This window comes from Rhinolophus hipposideros (genome assembly GCF_964194185.1).
Source record: "Rhinolophus hipposideros genome assembly, chromosome: 1".
In the NCBI taxonomy this organism is placed as follows: domain Eukaryota; kingdom Metazoa; phylum Chordata; class Mammalia; order Chiroptera; family Rhinolophidae; genus Rhinolophus; species Rhinolophus hipposideros.
The window spans coordinates 80340601-80364431 of NC_138047.1; the positions used below are offsets into that span (position 1 = coordinate 80340601).

At 36.8% G+C, this 23831-nt stretch overlaps 1 protein-coding gene across 1 annotated transcript in view; it reads left to right on the forward strand.

Annotated features, from left to right (window-relative positions):
- Positions 1 to 23831, forward strand: part of SGMS2 (sphingomyelin synthase 2) — an 84969-nt gene that overhangs the window by 30585 nt on the left and 30553 nt on the right. The window contains exon 2 of the mRNA XM_081054510.1: positions 1528 to 1668. The gene's annotated coding sequence lies outside the window, so the exon portion shown is untranslated. The remainder of the gene's footprint in view (positions 1 to 1527; positions 1669 to 23831) is intronic.

The following is a 23831-nucleotide window of genomic DNA, read 5'->3' on the forward strand; positions in this document are numbered from 1 at the left end:
AATGTTATGAATAATGCTGTAATGAATATTTGCATACAAGTTTTTGTGTGGACAAAACCTTTTTGTGTTTTTGTTTTCATTTTTCTTGGGTATATACCTAGGAATGGCCCATTCGTTCTTGAGTCTTCTCCAAAAGTTAAGTGTTTGGGGTAAAAGTGGGATCTCAATTGAAAACCAGTTTCTGGTTTCAGATGGGTGTATATCCTATAACTAATAAACACAGACTTTAATAAATTTTATAGATCAACTACCATTTTTCTTTTGTGTGTGTGTGTGTGTGTGTGTGTGTGTGTGTGTACATACGTGTATCAAACTACAGTTTGGTAGTTGATCCCAGGCTGTACTCTTAGGATATTCATATTGTGGTTCTATGAACAGTGGCATATGTTTACTTCCACCCACAAACTGAATTTCAGTTATTTAAAATCCATTAAAAGAGGAGAGGAAGGAGGATTTTTTAGGGCAATGAAACTACTCTGTATGATACCATAATGACAGGTACATGTCATGCCTTATAATAAAGTTGTCCAACCTCATAGAATGTACACACCAAGAGTGAGCCCTAATGTGAACTTTATGATACTGGGTGGTTATCATGTGTCAGGATAGGTTCCCCGATTGTAACAAATGTACCACTCTGGGGGACTGTTGCTAATGGAGGAAGCGCGACATGTGTGGGGGCAGAGAAATATGGGAAATAGCTGTCCTTTTGGCTCAATTTTGCTGTAAATCTAAAATGGCTCTAAAAAATTAAATCTGTTTTTAAAATCCATGAAACGATCACAGCAACTATATGTATTTCAAGGGGAATCCTCCGCCATTTTGTCTGGAGGTGGCAGATGGATACTGCACGCGAGGCAGAGTTTCGGTAGCACAGAGTTTGCTCTGTGTGCAGGCAGTCCCTCTGCCTGGTCTGCACGTCCTTGGTGGCCTGGTCACTGCCCTCCTCTGTACGTCCTCACTCCTAGATCACAGTGTGCCAGCAGTGCCTGCCTTTCCATTCTTTAAACCTACCTGGTTCATTGTTGCCTCAGGGCCTTTGCACCAGCTGCTTCCTTAGCTTGGAGTGCTGTTCTTCCTTGGTTGTCCCTCCCCACCGCCCCATTACTATTAAGTCTTAACTTCAGTAGCATTCCCCTCTTGACCACTTGCTCTAAACCAGCCACGTCAGCCTCGCTCTGATTTTGGCTGACTTCTCTGAGTGACATTTGTCACCGTTGTCTTGTTTATCTCCTATTTTGTTCTCATGTCAGAATCTGAGCATCATGAGAGCAAGGCATCTGCCTGCCTGCACTGCTCCCCGCTCTGAACGGAGTCTGTCAGGTGTTAAGTAAATGTCTGTGGAATGAATGGCCAAGTGGCTTTTCTCCTGAGATGCTGTTAGAGCCCATGTTTTCCTGGGGACAGTATCAGAATGCTCTTCATTTCACCTCCATCCCCAGGAAACCAACAAAACATAACAAAGCACCCTTCTTCTTTAACCTCTCACTTTTTTTCTTGTTTCTTTGTTTGTTTTTTTCCTTTTAGAGCTATCATCCTCTGCCTCACTCTTCCCACAAAGGATCTGCTCCGAGACTGGGGCTGTGGACTGCTGCAAGGACCAAGGTGGGACTCGCTGTGCACCCTCTGCAAACACAGCTGGGTGCTTCCTGGCGCAGTACCGTAAATGTAAGTGCATCAGCGGAAGGCTGGCTGCCTCCCAGTGGTCCGGCAACTTCTCTGCTTGATTCTCTTTCCCAGTTCAGACATTTCTTTCAAAAATGCCTTACCTGTGAGACTTTCTGTTTTAGTCTCAGGAGAGTGTTAGATTTTAAGGTGTTTCAGGTGAGTGGATGTTTCCTCCCTTATGGATATTGTCTTAAATGTCAGCAAGAGAAATAGAGGTTAACACCAGAATTTCCTAACCTCTTTCCGTTACTGCCTCGGCCGTGTGTTAAGAAGAGTTTGTGGCACTAAAAGTCTTCAAAGAAACGTCAGTCAGCTGTGCCCCATTCAGCAACGTTACTGTATTTAATGCTAGCACAATTATTCTGTTTTATAGTTATGTAAACCAAGGTAAAAGCGGCTTGGTAGGTATACCCTCTCTGTGCCCACTGAGGAAGGAGGAAGGAGGTTTTCTCCTTGTGATTGACATTGTGCAAGTAAATTCACTGTCCATAGTGATTTGAATTTCATTTCAATGATAATTTTATTCTTGAGACTAAAAATAACGGTTGCATTTTTAATGCAAAATATTTTCTTTACATGTCTGGGCACAGTAAGCCTGGGGCTTATTTGACTCTCATGATAGCCATTTTTCATCGTTGCTAATTAGTGTGGTATTTGCCTAAAAAGACTTCAGCCCTAAGATGGACCCCAGGGCCATGTAATCCCAAATTAATTAAAAATACATTTTTTGAATGTTTAAGAGTCCTTGTTCAGCACAGCATTCTATAGGCTTATTTGTTTGTCTCCTGTAAAATTCAAAGTAATTCTAGGACTTTTGCTAGGATTTAAATGTCTATATTGGGCCAATACTAGGAATGACAACTCTAAATATCTAAATATTTGACCCCAGCGATATCTCTCCCTTTGTCTGGTAGTATCTGTCCCATTGAAGATGGGTTACAAAATGAATTCATTTATGCAACAAATACTGAACAATTTCTGTGTGCTAGGCATCTTTTTTCAGGGTTGCGAACAAGGCAGTGAACAAAACAAAACCCCTGTTTTCGTGGAGCTTTTAAAAAAATTCCCAGTTACCCTCAGCAAACAAATGGGAGAAGGGAGGTACAGAGAACTTGACTCACTCTCAGGTGTCCTGGGGAAACCCCCTTCAAGATGGCAGACAGACACAAATGAAAAAAGATTGTTGGAACCTGACTTGGAAAATAAGATAAAAGCAATCTTATGCTCTAGTTTAATCACTGCAGAAATATAGAAACTTAATAAAACAATAAAAAAAAAAAGGTTGCCAGGTTGATATAACTTGGGTTTAGAAAAGAAAGAGGGATTACTTTTTAAGTATACCACTTTTATACATTTTTTTCAGATTCACAGATTCTATCCCAATTTTGCCTCTACCATCCCCTGCCAGCCTGTGCTGTCAGTATCTAATGCATCCTTCCAGTTTCTATGCACAGACAAGCAAGTATGGATATGAATTCATGTTTGCCCCCTTCATAAAATAAAAGATAACAAATTGTACTTCTGTGCAATGTATGTTTTTCTTCTAGTATATGTAGGAGGGTTTAACACAATAGTACTAGGAGAGCTTCCTCGTTCTTTTTTTTCCTCAACAGTTACAGAGTAGTCCATTGTATGGATGTACCACAATTTAAATAGTGACCTATTGATAGACATTTGGGTTGTGGCCAATCCTTTTCTCTTAAACAATGCTGCAGTAAATAACTTTGTACATAGGTTATTCTGCATGGATGTAATTGTATCTGTATAAATTTGCAAAGTAGAATCGCAGGTCATAAGGTGTGTGTATAATTTTGATAGATATTGTCAAATTGCCTCCCTGAGGTTTTCTTATTCTCTCCACTGCTAGGAATTTGTGAGAATAACTGTTGTTAAGGTCTGGATTTTTTTCTAATCTGGGAGGTTAAATGGTATCTCAGAGTAATTTCAATATAGGAATACTATTCAGAATTTTCAGTGGTATTTTTTCTTTTTAAAGAAAAAATGCTTAGAGAACTAAACAGGACTAAAATTCAGCTGTTTTTATTATAAAAAAAGAACTACTAAAGGCCATCTTAGATCTTCTATAATTTAAAACAATATTTGTCCATATTAAAAATGCTACATTTTAAGTACTGAAAACACAGGATAAAAATGCTCCTCAAACTCATGATATACCTAGGTGATCTACTTAGAGGAAGACGTTTCTCCTATAGTTTGGTCCTGTACTATAGCTGATTGAAATACGACAATGTGCAAAAGTGAGTTATCCCAGCAGGGCTGAGAATATTCTCCTTAGAAAGTCCTTCTTGCAAATCTGGCCCTCAGCTGGCATCTAGGAAGTTCGATTTTGGGAGAATGCCCACCTCAATGGCTAACTGTGCCTGAACTGTTTGTGCAAACAGTATTGTTTATGCTGAATACCTGCTGGTATTTGGGAGGAATTTGGGTACATGCCTGGCAGCAGGTTCCTATGTGACCAGCCCCAGTAAAAAACCTCGGGCACTGAGTCACTAATGAGTCTCCCTGGCAGACAACATTTCACAGGTGTCACAACTCATTGCTGGGGAATTTGAGCCTGGCCTGTGTGACTCCACTGGGAAGCTTGGTCCTGGGTCCCTCTGGTCTTTGTTTCATGAGCCTTTTTCCTTTCCTGATTTTGCTTTGTAGCCTTTTGCTGTAACAAATCATAGCCATGAATCCAACTGTATGATGGGTCCTGAGAGTCTTCCTAGTGAATCATTGAACTGGAAGTGGTCTTGGGGACCCTGACATAATCAGCTTTGCAAAGATTTTAATGCTCTCTCTGCAGTATTAGTGGTAAATGACACAGATATTTTTAGCATGCAGTTAATTGATGTTTGGCATTATATCTTGACTTGTAGTCTGTGTTCTGTTGTACGATGTGTAATTCTTCATATTTCTAAACAGTGATTTAGCATTTACTACAAATGGAGGCAACAAGAAGACTGTTGGGTATTGAATGGTTTTATGTTTAGTGGTGAATGCACAACTGGTTCTTTGGTCCTCCCAGTGCCCATATTTAGGCTTAAAAGCTTCTTGTTTTAAATTTTTATAATTCAATTATTAGATAAATGGATTTACTCATTCCTTTGAATTCATAACCACAGGATTTCAGTTAGGCAACCTGATTTCTAAGTATGCCCTGATTCTGAAACTTACTGGCAAACAAACAGTCCTAGACATTTCACTCAGGACAGCAAATGTTTGTCCAAACAGAACATAAGGCCCAAAGATTTTGAAAGACAGGTGTTTTTGTATAATTGTATGTTAGGATCTCATTTAAATTTTTTAGATATTCAAATAGAAAACTGAAAAGTCTTAAACCTAGAGATTTATTTGTGTAAGCTGCTTTTCCTAGAGAAATTAGATGGCATCTAAAGAGAAGTGTCGGTATGGTTTAAAATGTCAAATGTTGTCCAGCATTCTTAATGCTCATAGTCGACTGGTATGTTTTCTATGATTGTTCTTGCTTCGGCAGCACATATACTAAAATGTTTTCTATGATAATTAAGATTGACTGACACTGTGGCTGTTCCTTACATATACTACCTCATTTAATAGCAGCCTTACGAGGTAGCTGCTGTTGACTCGACTTTGAGGCACAGAGGATTTAAGCAACTTGCCCCAAAATTAAGTTATTTGCGAGAACACGGGAGAACTAGAACTTGAATTCAGCTCATTCACCTCTCTTCATAGGCTGAGTTCTGCTTGCTTTCCCAGGTCAAATGATAACATCTCACTGGTGCTACAGAAAGTTGATTAAATGAAGAACCTTATATATTTACCTTTGAGTATAGGGATGATCCGGTCATTTTTCTGCTGAGTGTAAGAAATCCTTATCTCTTTGGTTTCTAAGTGTCAGCAGTTGTTAAGTGGGATCCTTACAAAACAAACTGAGCATGTCCCTCTTTGATGCCATTATCCTGGGGGCAAAATCCAAATACCCTAAAAAGCATCTTCAGGAGCCAACCTTTCCCCATGTCAAGCAAGCTGCCCTTCCTTCTGTTCTCGTACATGCAAACCACATTCTCCTTTGCTCCTTAAGGCATCTGCACACGCTATTCCTTCTGTTTTAAAGAACCCCACTCCCAACCTGCCTTTTTCCTCTTCTTCCTTCATATCTGAGTTGAGAGGCTCTTTCTTCTAGGAAGCCTTCCCTGACCTTCCTCTACTGGGGAATTTTAAAGTCTTGAACTTTTAATTACCCAGACATTTATTTCCCTGAGTTACAGTTTCCCCAACTACAAGCCCTGTGAGGTGGTTTACCTGGCCCTAATACATTCAGGTATCTAAATAAGGTTAAATATGGTTTTTGGTTGGTTATTTTTTTGTTTTTTTATGGTGGCTTTTTCTCCCATTTATTTTTATACTATGACCATTTCTCTAGTAATTTTTAAATGTACTTCTATTTCTTTTTTCTTTTAATATTTTTTATTAGTTTCTGATGTACAAAACAGTGCAATCGTTATCAATAAGATTTTGAAAGATGAAACAGAATTAGTGGTAATTTAGCTCTCAAAGTACACAAATGCGAGAAAGTGCCCTCTCTCTCACGCATGAAGCTCTACTCCCATATAATTATCAGAAAGCTTTAGTTATAGCATGGGAACAAATCTTCTTCCTTTGTTACTGAAGCTTGCATTAAACAGGTAGGCAGCAACAAAATCATGAGCTTAAATACTAAGCTTTCAGCTGGCAGTTTGATTTCCCAAGACTAAACTCTATTTTGAAAATCAGAAGAACGAAGCTATTTATCCTCAGTTACAGACCTGAACCCAAACATTTCATAGGGTTGCAGCCGATCCACTTATCAAGTATGAACCCCAAAGTGGCAGGCCCTTCTTTAGTCATGATTAGGACTTGAGAATATCTTGGAGAGCAATTCACCCCTCTGTTGCTTGCCAGTAGTAATTGTAACCTGCAATAAGCCAGTTCCAGATAACAAGAGTACCTGTTTCTTAAAGGTATCACAAACTTTGGTGGATTTCAAGAATTTTTTAGACATGGAAAGGTTTATTCCCCCTATAATACGTCTTCAAAAAAAAAAAACCTATCGGAGAAAGTAAAGTTTTAACATATGTTTAAGATGAAAGTCTTTGCTAAGTAAATTTACATACATCCTTCTTTTATAGCTGTCAAGGTCAAAGTAAAAGTTACATGATTTGCTATACTTTTAATAGTACTTAATAGGTGTCAGATATACTGCAACCCCTGTGTTAGGATGAATAGTATTTGGTGAGGGGAAGGAAAAAGGAAATTACCCAAATTACATTGTATCCTTAAGTACATTAAATACATTTAGGATTCAGGACTTGCCCACAAAGATGAGGTGACATTTAGGCATACCTTTACATCTTACTTTCAGTGCCTTTAGGAGGCATGGCTGAAGAGGAGAATAAAGAGAAAAACCCTAGTATCTAGTATGTGTGTATTTGTTTGCATTTGTTTAAACCACTTTTCCTCCTTTGAATACTTAATGCGTAGAAATTACTAAGAAAAATAACGGAGCCCCTAAATATTAGGGGAATAACAGTAACTGGTGGAGAATTTATATGGAATGCAAGTCATTTTTTTTTTTATTCTAGAGTGTTTTGTTCTAGATTTTTAGCTTCTAGAGTGACCTAGGCATGTGTGCCAACTTAAGTTCGAAGAGAAAAATCAGTGAGCTGACCTTAGGCTGACTGTGATATCTGTTTATATTTATTACGATTTTGGAGGGTGAACCCTTCAGTACTGACGCTACTTATACGTGGTCGGCAATTCTTACTCGTTACCCTCCCCCCAAAACAGAGAGACAGACAGACACAGGTATGTGTATAACAGTTTTTGTGGCCTGAATGGGGCCTACCCCATGAGTCAACCCTCTGAAAAAATTTTTCCTTGACTATGAGGTCATATGCAGTGACTCAGTGCTGTTTAGGAATGCGTTATATTCACTGAATTCAGAAGAGAACTAATTCTTACAGGGATGGCAAGTTACTTCTATGACACCATATAATTCCAGTGCCGTTTTGTGTGTAAGAATCCTGTAATTACCTTTTAAAGCTTTTCTCCAGAACTCAATAAGAAAACTAGTGTAGCATATAGTTCAGCTATAAGGGATCTGTCTACTCCATGTACAGCATGGCGCCCTTTGAATTTCCCTGAGTTGAAAAGCAATGAAGGTGCCTCTGCTATCAGTGAAAGAACAGTGTCAAGGTTAAGCAGGAAATTGACAGTCTAGTGCTGGGAGGAGGTCGTGCTGAATAAATACCGGCCCCATGTCTGACTGTACCTGTGTCTGAGTTGCCTTCCTCTTGCCAAACACTAACAGGTTTCTAGGCAACAAGAGTGATTCAGACACTAAACACCTCACCACAGTGAAATGTCCATCTGCAATATTTCCAGGAAATGTTCCTCTTGTAAGTCACTGGGGAGCAGGATAAACATTCACACTGGCTCTAAGGCATCAGATGACCCAGAGTTGGTAACTGTGTGTTAGAAGGTGGGGCTGGGGAATGTTTGGAAGGAAGTCACCTCACAGGGCAAATACAGACTGTTACCTGCGTGGTACCCGTGGGAGGAAGGGTGGAGGGCTCAGGGGTGGAATCTCTCCCCAGAAAGACTCATGGGAAAGGGAAATTCATTGCTTTTAGGGGGAAAAATAGTATATCCCTAATTATAAAAATAGACAAAGATCTTGGAAAATCACAGCATAGCATAGTGGCTGAGAGCATGAACTCTGGACCTGGGTTGCCTGGGTTCAAATCCCATCTCTGCCCACTTGCTAGATTTTCTAGGTTTCTAGGTTTCACTATCTCATACCACAAAGGGGGGTGATAATGGTACCTCCACCATAAAGTGGTTGTGCGTATTAACATGTTAGTATTCAGGGAGTACTAGTCTCTTTTATCATAAGTTTATCATAAGTTCTGGAGAAGTTATCATAAGTTCTTCCAGAGTTGAGGTGGGGGCAGAATTGTGAAGAAATGAAGGAAAACCCAAAGATGGGTTGTCAAGGACTTATCTCTTATTATCTTGAGAACTGCAATTATAGAAATTATAATTATAGTATCATTTAAGAAACCTCTCCAAAAGGTTGTTAGCATTATGTACTATAGTTAATTCAAAACTAACTTAGGAGCCTTCGTCAGTGAGACAATATAAGTACCATATTTTCCGTGTATAATGAGCATTTTTTTGCCCAAATTTGTGAGGGAAAAATAAGGCTGCGCGTTATACTTGAGTAGTGCTAATTCCGTATCTATATAAATGTTTTTAATGCTTTTATTTATGCTTATGAGTTAAAAGTGTAACTCTAGAAATCAATAATGATATCCACATGCAAAATAATACTCTGGAATATAATAATCAGTTTTGTTGAACTTGCGATGAACTTGCAATGATGAAAAGTTCTTGGCCTTCTGTGATGCGTAAATATTGTAAATTTGTTACTGGTACATAAAATTTTTTGTACATTGTATCTGTTCTTGTGTTTTGTAATTATTACATAACATTTCTTGTACCATAATATGTTAAAAAATAAATGCCAACATTCCTTTATGATTCAAAAAAACCAAGTACCTAAATATAAAGAAGTAAAATTTTGAATTAAAAAATTAAAATGAAAGATTTGTTTTCACTGAAAGTTTAGGCCAAAAACGTGGGTGCACATTATACATGGGAGTGCATTATGCACTGCAAAACACGGTACATGGCACCATTTTATTCAATAACTATAGCTACTTCTTTATTGCTAAAATAATAGCTTCATGACTTAGGTTAACTTTTGGATCTCTATAAAAAGTAAGAGAAAAACCTGTTGAAGTAAAATTTTCTGACATTCCTTGAAGCCACAATACATAGTGCTTCACTGAATTTAACATTGGAGGTAGAAACCCTGTTTAATATGCAGTCATACCTTGAATAACTTTCTATGAGTGTAGAATGTCCATTTAGGGGAAATGCTTTCAAGTTTGGGCTGTTTTATAAAGAACCTGGAGTTTTTCCATTAATTTATATTCTCAGTCTTTCATTGGAAATCTTTATGTTACTTGATGGAAAACTGCATTAATCATTATTCATAATGAACAAACAACTTATATTCAAAAACAGAAGAAGCCACAAATAATGCTCCAACTGATTCAAATAAATTTTAATGGCGTTTACTTACTTTGTTTATATTTATTTGTTCAAAATATGTTTGAGGTAGGAATTTGTTATTTTAACAAAGTTCTAACATGTGAAAAACAGCTTTTCCAAAGTTATTTGACTCAGGGATGTATGTCATGTCTGGGATTAAAACTGCAATAGTCGGCTACCCAAAAAAAAACCAACCAAATGTAGGATTACTAATCCATTACCAGAGAAGTCTAGTCTAGTGTTGTTTGATACAGTAAATTGTCTGCTTTAAACATTAATACTAGTGAAATAGATTAACTCTTTATATCAAGATATACAATTTCATATTACTCTGGATATTTTTATTTCTCAGTTTTAAATATTTCAGAAAAGACCTTTTAAACAATTATTTTAAACATAGTTTATACTAATCTGAATCACGTTATTTCCTAATTTTGAATCTGCATTCATATAATGGTCATTTGGAAAAATAAAACATAATATTTCATTATTTTATATCCTTTAGTGTTAACCTTTGAGCTCATCCAATAACTTTCTGTTTACCTTCATCCAATTAACCATCTCCTGTTTTAGGGGATATGACCTTTCATCTTCAACGTTATAAAAATTTTTTTATTTGTTTTAATGTCGTATTTCTTCTCTAATAAGCCTGAGATCAGGAGCTCTTCTTTAAGATGTTATTTAATTGACTTCAGTCCTGGTGGGAAAAAGGTTTCTGCATCAGATTCTCCATAATAGACGCATTCTTACACCATTCAGATGCCTAAATAGTGAATGGAACCTAATAGATGATTCTTCCATGAATTTATTTCATTTTTCATGTGGCCTATTCTGACAATGATTTCTGACCATGAGAAATAAAGATATAAGGTAAAACACATTTTGTAGTTGTAATATGCCAAGGGCCAATCATTCAACCTAGTCCCTTATTTGAGAATTGTGAGAAAGGTAAGGCAGAAGAAACCAAGGACCAAGGAGCTTGCTTTAATTCTCATGAAGTGGTAGAGTGAGGGTTAGAACCTAGGTCTTCATAAACCCATATGGAGCTGTTTCCCATAAATTATCTACATCAACTAAATTAAAATACCAGAAATTTTAAATCTTTAAGGGAATTGATTTCTCACACCATAGGACCAATCTTGTGCCGGTATTCTGAGTACTACAATGAAATACCTAGAGCATCTGATGGTTAGTACATTCTTCATCAGGAAGTTACCTTACTCTACTTCTTCTCTTTCTCCGAGAAGTGGAAGTTTTGTTGGCCTTCCTTAACTGTCTTTGGTGAGGTTACTAACATATCTTTACTTTCTTTTTATAGAATGATATGTATGTATATAATTTAATATGGCAAAATGTATTAGAAATCTGTATAATAAGGAGGTTGTATTAAGTGAGAAAACTGAGACCCAAAATTGATAAATTACCTACCCAGGAGAAGCCATGGCTTCTTTATGGCCAAATATAGACAAGAATTCTGGTCTGTTAACTTCTGATCCAGGGCCTTGTGTTGACACCATTCGTTTTTAAACTTCTTGGCCTTGGAACCCTAATTTCAGCTGAGATTTTGGGTAACCCTCAAAATAAAATCAGCTCCTCTAGTTGAAGCAAGATAGGGGGCCTACAGACATGTCCTCACGGTCTCCCTGAGACACTGCACTGTGATGGACTCAGCGTAGATCACAACAGTGATCTCCCGTTCCCCCATGTCCTTAGAATAACAAACTAAACCTGATGTTTGTCTTATTCTACTTCTCTGGAGCATTTCTGTCCCCTGTATCTGAAAGTGAACCTAAATTAAAAAGTTGGGAGAAAGAGGTGAGTTGACCTGCCTGGGAGTCATAGCTACAAAAATGCACATTCAGAATAAAATGAAGCAGTTTTCTGCTCCTGTAGCAATAGGATTCTGGAGGCCTGGTTTGGAGTTAGGGTCTTTTTCCACTAGATCTTTTATCCTTCTCTTTATCACACCCAGATATTTCCCAAACATTCAATTCACATTTGAAAGGCTTTATGACAAATACATGGTAATGGAAGGAGAACTGTCTCTGGCTGGGTGGTCAGTTCTCCACCCACAATATGATACCCAGATGATGTAATACAGAATTGTACACTTGAAACCTATGTAATTTTACTAACCATTGTCACCCCAATACATTTAAAAAAAGACAAATCAAAATAGAAAAGAAAGGCTTTATGATTAATTAATACAATATTAAGTAATTCTTGGGATTTTCTTACTATTGACAATCTTTGAACTAAAGTCTGATTTGCATCTGTAGAGCACCATTTATAAGAGGCTTGTATAATAATTGTGCGTGAATATATAAATTAAAAAGGAAACATGAAAAATGGTAACTGTATCCTGAAAATGCTGGACATGAAGCACCCCAGTCTCTAAGGAGCCAGAGTTATAAATTGGCATTTGTTTTTAAATGGGAACTTGGGGAGAGGGGACATTAGATTTGTAACCTCACTGGGCAGTTAAGTGCTATGTTTGATCATTCATTTCTGGGTCCAGGAGTTGTAGCAGGAAAGGTTTCTTGGAGACGGTGACATCTAAGCTGAGACTTGAAGCAAAAGGTTAGGGCTGAGTAGGTTTAGGTTGCTGAAAAATTAGATAAAGGGTAATATCCAAAATATATAAAGAACTCCTCCAACTCAACAACAAAACACAATCCAATTAAGAAACGGGCAGAGGACCTAAAGAGACACTTCTCCTAAGGAGACATACAAACGGCCAACAGATATATGAAAAAATGTTCAACTTCATTAGCTATTAGGGAAATGTAAATCATAACCACAATGAGATACCACCTCACACCTGTTAGAATGGCTATTATCAAGAAGGCAAATAATAAGTGTTGGAGAGGCTGTGGAGAAAGAGGAACTCTCATACACTGCTGGTGTGAATGTAAATTGGTACAGCCACTTAAGGAAAACAGTATGGAGGTTCCTCAAAAAATTAAGGATAGAATTACCATATGGCACAGCAATCCCTCTTCTGGGTATCTACATATAAATGAAAATATTTATACGTAAAGATATATGTACCCCTGTGCTCATTGCAGCATTATTCATATGTTCATGGCCAAGACATGGAAACAACTGAAGTGTCCTTCAATAGATAATTGGATAAAGAAGATGTAATACATATATATATATACAAACATATACATACATGTATGTACATATATATAATGAATATTACTCAGCCATAAGACAAAGATGAAATATTGCCATTTGCGACAACATAAATGGATTTTGAGAATATCATGCTAAGTGAAATAAATCAGAGGAAAACAGTTGAGAACCATTTGCTTTCACTCGCATGAGGGATATAAAACTGAAAGCAACAAATGAAAAAAAGAAAAAGTCAGACACAGATGACAGTTTAGTGGTTACCAGAGGGAAAAGGGGAAGCGGGGAGGCAGAAAAGGGTACAGGGGTCAAATATATTGTGACAGAAGGAGATTTGATTTTGGGTGGTGAACACACGGTGCAATATATAGATGATGTATTTTTAGAATTATACACGTGAAACCCATATAATTTTATTAACCAATGTCACTCTCTCTTTTAAGTAAAAGAGAGAGCCTTTCTCTTAAGGAGGCATACTGAAATATTTACAGATGAAATGATATTATCTCTGGGATTGCTCCAAAAAAAATCCAAGGTAGAGGATAGATGAAAGAGATTTTTCCATTACTATTATACCTGATGAGATTGTTCACTGCACTGTTCTTTCTAATACAACATGTTTGAAGTTTTCTAAGTATTTTTGGTATGTCTAAATAAGAAATGGACTTTTGACCACAGGGAGCCATTTAAAAGCTTTAAAGAAGTCAATAAAGCAGGAACTGGACTGGGAACAAAACCAGAGAGAAAGGGAGTGCTGCATTCAATACCTGACCAGTCCTTTCCCCACCGTGATTGTGGTGCTCCAGTTTCTCCTTGTGAAGAACATTCATGACTTTGTATCTTCATAGTGGACTGTTCTCTATTATCCATCTTCTCTTAGCACTTTCACTTTGTACTCCAGTAGTACAAAATACTAATAGCGCCTAATACTCTTCGTACTATGTCAGCTTTCTTTTTGTTAAAAAAAATAATTTTAATGTATCTTTTTGATGGATGGATTTAATTTGTTGTGGCTATTGATGTGTTTGGACGAACTCCTCCCCTCTGCAAGTGAGAGGTGTTTGTGAACTTAGAGAGCAGAGAGGTAATAGACAGGAGATTAAAAAGGACAGGACCTGGGGTGATTGTCAGGGGAGCAGAGGAGGGAGTTTGAAGCTGAGATGATAAGATTTTCTTTACCCTGAGTCACTGGTGATACAGTTTACAGAGATATAATAAGAAATGAAGGAGGCGGCACACATCTGGTGGAAGGAAATGACGAGTGCAGTTGGGACATGTGTTGTAAGCATCTGCTTTTTCTGTTCCCAGGGCCATGAACCTTGCAGATGGAATTCACTCTTTCCTTTAAAGATACACATAATCCTTTTTGACATTCTGAAGATGTGCCTCTAACATGTAGATATTTGTTAACCAGAATGTTATTTTTGGTCCTGTTCAATACAAGTTTTGGAAATGGGCCCCCAATCTTCTAATATGTTTATTGCTGCAGATTATACTAACAGGAGATATTTTAGAAGCAAAAAAACCGCCACCCCCCCCCAAAAAAAAACCCAGAAAACAAATAACTTCTTATTTTATAGGCTATTACTTGTTTCAATTTTTTTTAAATACAGTTTTCGATGGCATATGTATATCTAAGAAACCAATTTCAAGTGATCATTTATAGTTAAATATTAGTATTATACTTGTATTTATATAGGGTCATCAATGAAAATTAGATTTAATGGAAATAAGATTAAATATGGAATTACATCTTTTAGCTTCCTGATGCTAATTGGACATTGATAGTGTTTCCTGACTACCTCTTGGCATGATGTTCAGATTTAGAGACAGTGCTTTCAATCATGCTGTGCTCTAAATGTGCTTCACTCCATAGAAAACAGTTCTGACTATAGTTTACTCCCAAGGATAGACCAGTGTTAAACTGAATAGGATAACTACTTCCCTGGTTTTCTATCCACTACTGATTTTTGGAGCTTGGCATTTGAAAAAAAAAAAAAAAAAGACTCTTCTACTTTAAAAAATTTTTGTTTTCAGTTTCATCTATCTACCCTGGACTTATAAAATTCCTAAGTAATATATAATCAGCACCCCCCCACCCCCATTTTATGATCATTATTTGAATTTTCACTTTTACTTTTGTCTGTATATGGTTTTACTAAATTTCCAATGTTATTTCAGGCTCTTCTCTAGTTTATAAGTGTTTTTATTGCTCACTGGTCTTTTTAAGTGACTTCTGGTTGCAAAGGGGGAAAAAGTTACTCAGTTAAAAATCCCTTGATGGTGGGAGCCATCCTTTTCTGCGACTTTCTGTAGCAGTTAAAGCCCCATCTGCACAGACGGTAGGTCAGAAATAGTTCTGTCCTCTGTGACTGGCCATTTATTTGCCTTACTATCCAGGCTTCCAGCAGTGATAGAACAGTTGCCACGTATTTATCCCTTGAGTACTGATTATCTTGACTTTGGTCATTGTGTTTCATTAAACTCGGGGTATGATTTTAAAAGTTTTCCATATCTGTAGTTTTTATCCCACTTATTTAAGATAAAATTACAAAATGTCTGCATTGAAATTCAAATTGAATCCTGAAACCTCATTAGATATTTGATAGCTTCAATTTTTCTGTCTCCACATAATGTCTTTTTATTTATTCTTCCTGTGTTTACGATATTGCATCTTTAACCTTTTCTTAAAAGCCTCATGAGAGTCAAACATTCCTTAGAAGACAGCACTGCGGTGATGAATTATATAAAAGTCCATTATGACCAATATAATCAGAGTATTATGCACACATTTTTTGGATCTATTAGAAATGGAAAAAAAACTCAAAGACAAAACTCAATAATAGAGTAAGTATGGGAACATTTTCAGTGGAATCCCTTTTTGGTATTCGAAAGTTATATTTGTACAGATTTCTACAAGCTGATTTCTGTACTTGGGTCTTAGCAAGTTAAAATATAGATATTCTTTGGACTCGATGATGCTCTGATATTTTTTTCTGGTAATGAGTATTCATTTAAAATGTTTAAATTGAATGTTACCTCATAAACCTGGTGATCCTAGTTTGAATAGTCCTCCTGTTACTCTGTTGTCCCATCTTGCTTTATTTTTCATCATAGCACTTTTAATTTTTTAATTATTGTTCATGTTATATACTAGCAGAATGTAAGAATGAAGTGACTTTTTACAAAATTATTGTATCCCTACCACAATGCCTAGTACAGAGTAGGTACTCACTAAATATTGTTGAATGAGTAATTATCTTTGACTTTTTAGGCAGTAGAATCAAAACACATTGCTTATTTTTTGAATACAAAAAGGTAAAAAATAAAGTAAATGTTTCATGTAATAGCCCGTCTCCCCCAAAATGAGACCTAGCCGGACCATCAGCTCTAATGCGTCTTTTGGGGCAAAAATTAAGAGTGGGTCTTATATAAGACCCGGTCTTATATTATGGTAAAATAAGACCGAGTCTTCTATTAATTTTTGCTCCAAAAGACAATTAGAGCTGATGGTCCAGCTAGGTCTTATTTTCGGGGAAACACGGTAACACCTTTCCAGGAACCATGTAATTTATCTTAATACAATTTCCTCACAATAAAGAATCGTGCCCTATGCTATATACCTGAAACTAATAAAATAATATTGAATATCAACTATAATAAAATATACATATACATATATATATATATGTATGTATATATATATATATATATATATATATATGTATATGTATAGTCGCAGAATGTCAAGTACAGCCTATGGAAGATAGTCAGTGGTATTGTAATAGCTATGCACAGTGTCAGGTGGGTACTAGATTTGTTGGGATTATCACTTTGTGAGGTGTGTAAATGTTTAACCACTATTGTTTTGTACACCTGACACTAATATAAAAAAAAGAATTGTGCTATACTTAGCATTTTGCAACTTATTTTCTTCATCTAACATTGTATGATAGGATTTCATGTACAAATAAAACATATTTATAATGTAACAAATCCAATCTTGATGGAAAGTGTAGTGTTAGTCTTATAGGTCTAGAATTATTTATCTATTATTTCAAAATCTAAACTTCTAAAAACAAAAGTCCCCTCCTTCCTTACTTGACTTCTTCCTTCCCTCTCTGCTTCCTTTTTAAACTAACCAAAAGTTCTGTATAGTCTCTATTCATCCAACTTAAAGTGGATATATCCATATGTCTCATTTGGGTATATTAATGTTTGAATATCTGGTGTTTCCTGATCCAGCAAAGTGGTGGTGGTGGTGAGCTGTGTGACCTAATACATGGTATATGTACCTACAGTCTTCCTGAAATGGCAAGTTCTGAATTTTATAATGCACCTATTCAAAAAATTCTAATTAGTGAATTTGGAAAACAATTTTTTCATGCTTATGTAATTATCTTTCAGATGAATTCCTAGAAGTGAATTAAAAGTAGATAATACATAGTTTTTAAAATTAGGGATAAAATACTAATTTTTTAAAAAAGATATGGTATTAGAATTTTGGAACACGTGGGATTGTTATTCAGTAATGCTTTAGTGGATTTTTGCAAACTGGTTTAAATTAATGTTTCCAATCATTCTTTCAATTTTTTAAAAAATAATTTATATATAGCATGTACATACTCTTTGAAAGCCATCATTCATTTAACTAATAATTTGGTAATTTTAGCTTATATCCAAAGTTTTGTTGTCACAGAAAGCAGAGAGCAGAAACTATTAGCTGATAATGAGTACAATAAAGCAAAAATCCACCAAATATCAGGAAAATTATTTTTAAGTCCGACACAAGCTTATTTTTTTTTTAATTTTTAAAGGTTTTATTAGGGAAGGGGAACAGGACTTTATTGGGGAACAGTGTGTACTTCCAGGACTTTTTCTAAGTCAAGTTGCTGTCCTTTCAGTCTTAGTTGCAGGGGGCATAGCCCACCATCCCTTGCGGGACTCAAGGAGTAGTTGAACTGGCAACCTTGTGGTTGAGAGCCACTGGCCCATGTGGGAATCGAACCGGCAGCCTTCGGAGTTAGGAGCATGGAGCTCTAACCACCTGAGCCACCGGGCAGGCCCTACACAAGCTTATTAAAACATCCTTGATGCACAAAAATTACCAACATTTACAAAATAAGACTTCAGGATTTGTTTTTTTTATTTTATTTTATTAGTTTCAGGTGTACAAAGCAACATAATAGACATTTACACCCCCCACAAAGTGATCACTCCCTCTTCCAAGCTACTACCCCTCTGACATCTTACATAACTGTTACCATTGACTATTTTCCTTATGAGATACTCCATATTCCATGACTATATATATTTTTTACATACATATATAGAGAGAGAGATAGATAGATATAGGTGACATACACTATTATTCTACTTCAGCTTCATTGTACAGCGCAGTGGTCAGGCAGCTACACAGTCTATGACGTGATCCCCTTGTAAGTCCAGTGCCCAGCTGGTACCTTACATAATCTTTACAACATTGTTGATTATTTTCCCCATACTGTATTTCATGTCCTCATGGCTATATTGTGTCTACTAATTTGCTCTTTTTAATCCCTTCACCTTCACCCCATCCCCTCCCTCCTCCCATCTAGCAACCAATAATTTTGGGGGATTTGTATTTTTGACTGAATTATCTTCTCCATCAAATCTGATTTGGCCTAATTCTCTGCCATTTGCAGAACAGTTGGTTTTGTTCAGGGAAACACCCCCAAATAAGTGAGTTTGTGTTTTGTAAATATTGAGTGACATCCATGATATGAAAACGATTCATTTATAAAGCAGTTCCTCATCCCTGTTCTGCCTATAAACCCTGCAGAAAGTACCGTGTTTCCACGAAAATAAGACCTAGTCGGACAATCAGCTCTAATGCGTCTTTTGGAGCAAAAATTAATGTTAGACCAGTATTATATTATTAGGTTATGTTACATTATATTTTATATTGTATTATATTATATTATACTATACTATACTGTATTATATTATATTATATTATACCCGGTCTTATAGTAAATAAGACTGGGTCTTATATTAATGTTTGCTCCAAAAGCCGCATTAGAGCTGATTGTCTGGCTAGGTCTTATTCTTTTTTATTTTTTTAAAGACTTTTTTTTTTTTATTGGGGAAGGGGAACAGGACTTTATTGGGGAACAGGGTGTACTTCCAGGCCTTTTTTCCAAGTCAAGTTGTTGTCCTTTCAATCTTAGTTGTGGAGGGCGCAGCTCAGCTCCAGGTCCAGTTGCCATTGCTAGTTGCAGGGGGCACAGGCCACCATCCCTTGCGGGAGTCGAAACGGCAAACTTGAGAGGACGCATTCCAACCAACTGAGCCATCTGGGAGCTCAGCAGCAGCTCAGCTGAAGGTCCCGTGTTCAATTTTAGTTGCAGGGGGCGCTGCCCACCATCTCTTGCGGGACTCGAGGAGTTGAACCGACAACCCTGTGGTTGAGAGCCCACTGGCACCGGCGGAGTTAGGAGCACGGAGCTCTAACCACCTGAGCCACCGGGCTGGCCCCAATTAAGACTCTACTTGAAAGTAGACTCTAAGAACTAGCTTAATTGTACAGAGGGTGCCAAAAAAATGTGTACATATTTTAAGAAAGGGAAAACTATATTAAAATTGTAATAATATATACTGATAACAAAAGATGAATACAAGTCATGTTTGACTTCTGCAATTACAAGAGGTGCTCAAAGTGGTTACCATCAGTGTCCAGACACTTCTGATTATGGCAAACTACTGCTTTAGCAACATTGACCAAAGTATCCACTTGTATACATTTTTTTGGCACCCCCAGTATATGGGTACTCCAAGTTAGGGCTGTGACGTCCAAATAGTTAAGAGTTTATCAGACTTTCTCAAGCAGCAGCAATAATGCTGGCTTTTCCAAAACAACATTCTAAATATATATTTTTCATTGCAGTTAATTGAGGCTGAGTTGAAAACATGAATAGAAATTTCAGTTAATAAATGCTTCTGTAGAAGGAACAGCAGCAACTATACATGGTTTCTGATACTTCTAGCTGTAACACATTTATAATGAAAATATTTTTAAATATGGACTTGACACAAATGTAGGAAGGAAAAGAAATCTCATCCTCCTACCACTGGGACAACTGTTCTTAATATTTTACTGTACTTGTGCTCTGACTTTTCTGTACATGCATTTTTTACATACTTGAAACTGTACAAAACACAATACCATTTTAAAACAAAAGCACTATCTCCCTATTTAACTCTGTCAGTGCTTTTATAGTTAAGATAGCCATTAGCATTTCCCTGATTATAAGAATGATTAATGTGGAAAATTAGAAAATGCAATCCAGAATAAAGAAAAATTAAAAACCACCCATAAATTCATCAAGTAGTGTTAATATTTAGTATTTTTTCTTCAGACTCTTTTCTATATGTGTAATATACGTCTTTACATTGCTGAAATCATAACTAGTGTAATTTCCTTGTCATTAAAACCTTAAACATAATTTTAATAAACTATTTGAAAACACCTTTGTATGCAGATGCAAGGGTGAATACTGTTATCACAAAAAATTTGAGAAAAATAGGAAAGTACAAATGAAAATAAAAATAATGGATAAATCCTACCACCAGCATTAATAGCTGATATTCTTTTGTATACATATTGATTGGTCTTTCTTAATGCATACATTTATATTTTTACGAAAACGAGAATATGATGCTGTTTTTTTAAACAATAAATCTAATGTATTTCATGGATACTTCTGTCTCCTATTGGAGACATTTAAATTGTTTCACTGTTTCAGCAAGTGTATTTTTAGATGTTTTTTTTCTGTACTGAAAAAATTTCCAAAATAAATTCTCAATAGTAGAGTTATTATGTCAAGAGGTACAAGCATTTTTAAAACTCATCATGTTTAATAAAAGAGAGACACATTTTCGAAAAAATTGCACGAATTTATGATCCTACCAGCAATTCATTGCAGATTTTATGCTGCTTTCGGATTACAGTGTAAATTACATTTTAGGGTGTTTTGTTTCAAGGTAACCTTCCAGTGTTCTTATCTATGGTTTGTAATAGGGTAGAGGCTTATATGTTACTTTGTCAATGAGACATTCTTAGGAAGTTTTTGTTATTAATAATTGGGAGATTTTAGTCACAGGAACTCTTGCCTAGGATTTGTCATAGGAGGTGCAGGGGAAAGCAGCTCCAAACAGAAAGGAAGGCAATGATTTCTGGCTGTGAGACTGGGCCCCAGCAATTTCATCCCCTACTTCTGTTTCCTTGCTTATGCATTCTCCACGCACTTCCCGGATATCGCAGCAAAAGTTACTCTCTGTGCCTCTTGTCCCTTTCCATGTTCTCACAGTGGCATGTGAGGGTGGACGTCAAGGATTAGGTTCGTGAAATCACCAGCCCGAACTGCAAAGAATCAGAGAATGAAAAGCTGACTTAATGTGGGAAGAACGATGAGAGCCACGGTCCCACGTGAAAACCTTGATTAAATAAATAATCATAATTCTATTTTGTATATTATATATGTAGACTTTCTTTATACTTACGTTATAATTATTTATTTGATAATTTACATATAACTAAAAATTTCTGCTAAATAGAATATGTGACTCTTTTTACATGCTAAATTAATTTTAATTGTAGTTATATTTACTGTTGCTGTGGTGGAAATGTTTCAGTAGAAGTAGAGATTTTCAGTACTGTGTGGCTGTGTAACAGCATGTACCCCTAGTCCCTACCCCAGTTTGGTTTTCCATCCAAATATCTGTGGCTCTCTTGGTTTTAATGACAATTGATGCTCAGCTCCAATGCTTCTCTGCGCCCCAGGCTGTAAGCTGACATTTTTACAGAATTCGTCTTACTTTGTGACCCTAAGAGCAGCAGTCATATCTATTTTTATCTATTTTTTACTTTTCTACGTTTTCTTTCTCTTTTAAGGATTCACTGTAAAAACTCTTACATAGTCTGCTATCCCCTTTCTTTTCCAAACTCTTATTTTCTCTTTTTCTCATTATCTCCCGCAGGGATAGCTTGGGTATATCGAAACTAAATTTGTGAAAGAAATGGTATTCTTGGAAGAAATCCAGAGCAAGATATGTGTATCCTGTTCCAGGTTTTTGCTTAAGGGAAATGGGCAACTGGCTAAGGATCACTACAAAATTAATGATGTGCAAACAGTCACTCTGTGATCTTTATTATGTCAACAGCCACCTACACTTTGGGGTGAAGTGTTCAAGTTCCAGACCAGGGACATTTAGTAGAGTAAGGCAACAAAAGACACATTTGTTTAGTAGAAACTTCGCTTTGCAACTTTGTCAACCCCCGCAGTCGGTCACAAGTGGAAAAAGTCTCGAGTGAGCTGTGCGCCCTGTTTTTTTTGTGTGTGTGTGTGTGTGTTTTTTAAAGATTTTATTGGGGAAGGGGAACAGGACTTTATTGGGGAACAGTGTGTACTTCCAGGCCTTTTTTCCAAGTCAAGTTGTTGTCCTTTCAGTCTTAGTTGTGGAGGGTGCAGCTCAGCTCCAGGTCCAGTTGCCATTTTCTAGTTGCAGGGGGCGCAGCCCACCATCCCTCGTGGGAGTCGAGTAATCGAACAGGCAACCTTGTGGTTGAGAGCCCACTGGCCCATGTGGAAATCAAACCGGCAGCCTTCGGAGTTAGGAGCATGGAGCTCTAACCGCCTGAGCCACCGGCTCTGTTTTGAGAGAGAAATACATCAAAACATTTTGACATAGCTGAAGGTTCCTGGATCATTTGCTCTTGCTAAAGACACCGGGACTTACTTCTAAACAATCTTATATTCCCCTTACAGACCATAGGTCTGTTGGCAGTCATTCTGAATACCCAGATACTTAGCCACTAATATTTCCTAGCAATATTTAACTGCTATGGTGTATAAACCAAATTTATTTCATTCAAATGATTTTTTTTAATATATAAAGTTTCTGAGTGAAAATTGCAGAAGTAGACACTTTGTGGCAATTTCTTCTTTTCCTTAATTTATTAGGATCAGTGAAAATTCAATAGATATTTTACAGCTTTACTTCAGAAACCAAGGTAACAGTCACTCTTATTTCTTAAAATCGTTAAAATGGCATGCTGTTAGACTCAGGAATTTAATCTTTTAAGGTACTGTTTTGCTGCCTCTTCATGTGTGCTCTTCCTTGTGTTGGATTGGGTTGGAGAATCTAGGTCCCCTTTCATAGACCCAAATTTAGGAAACATAAATCACCATCAATAGGTTATTTGCAGAAACCGAAGCCTAGCTTGGTCAAATAAATGCTTTTGAGAGACAAATAATTTATTCAAATACGATGCAGCAATTTACATTCTGGGAGAAACTAGAGCCAAATACACTGACCTTAATGGCTTTGGAGTTGCTTTTTATAACCTCATACCATTTGAAAGCAGTGGCTTATTCTGCCAGTCATGTGAAAGCTGCTCTAGAAAATATACGCAGCCCTGTGCTTTTTGATGGAAGCTGAAAATAGCATGTACCATATATGAGTGGAATACATTGTTTCTTACTCCATTTGTAGAACATTTTTGTGGTTGGCATAAGAGAATGACAAATGTAGGCTTTTACATAGCTTTCTAGATCTTCCATGGTCCCTTTCCTTTCTTAGTTTTTCCTTTCTTTAGAGTGAAAATCATGCTCTGCCTTGAGGACCCAGATGTGCTGAAGTTTAGGACTTTCAGAAGCACAGCTGTCTAGCCATCTTCATGCTCCCCACTCACCTTTGCCCTCTGCCAAGGCCTGTATAATACCACACCTAAACCACAGCAAGCAGATGGCGCTCACCTGCCAAAGGTGCAAATTCTAGAACCTTCCTTCTCCTTAATGTCTCATGTTTAATTCTGGCTACCAGGAAGTGCTCCCTAAATCTCT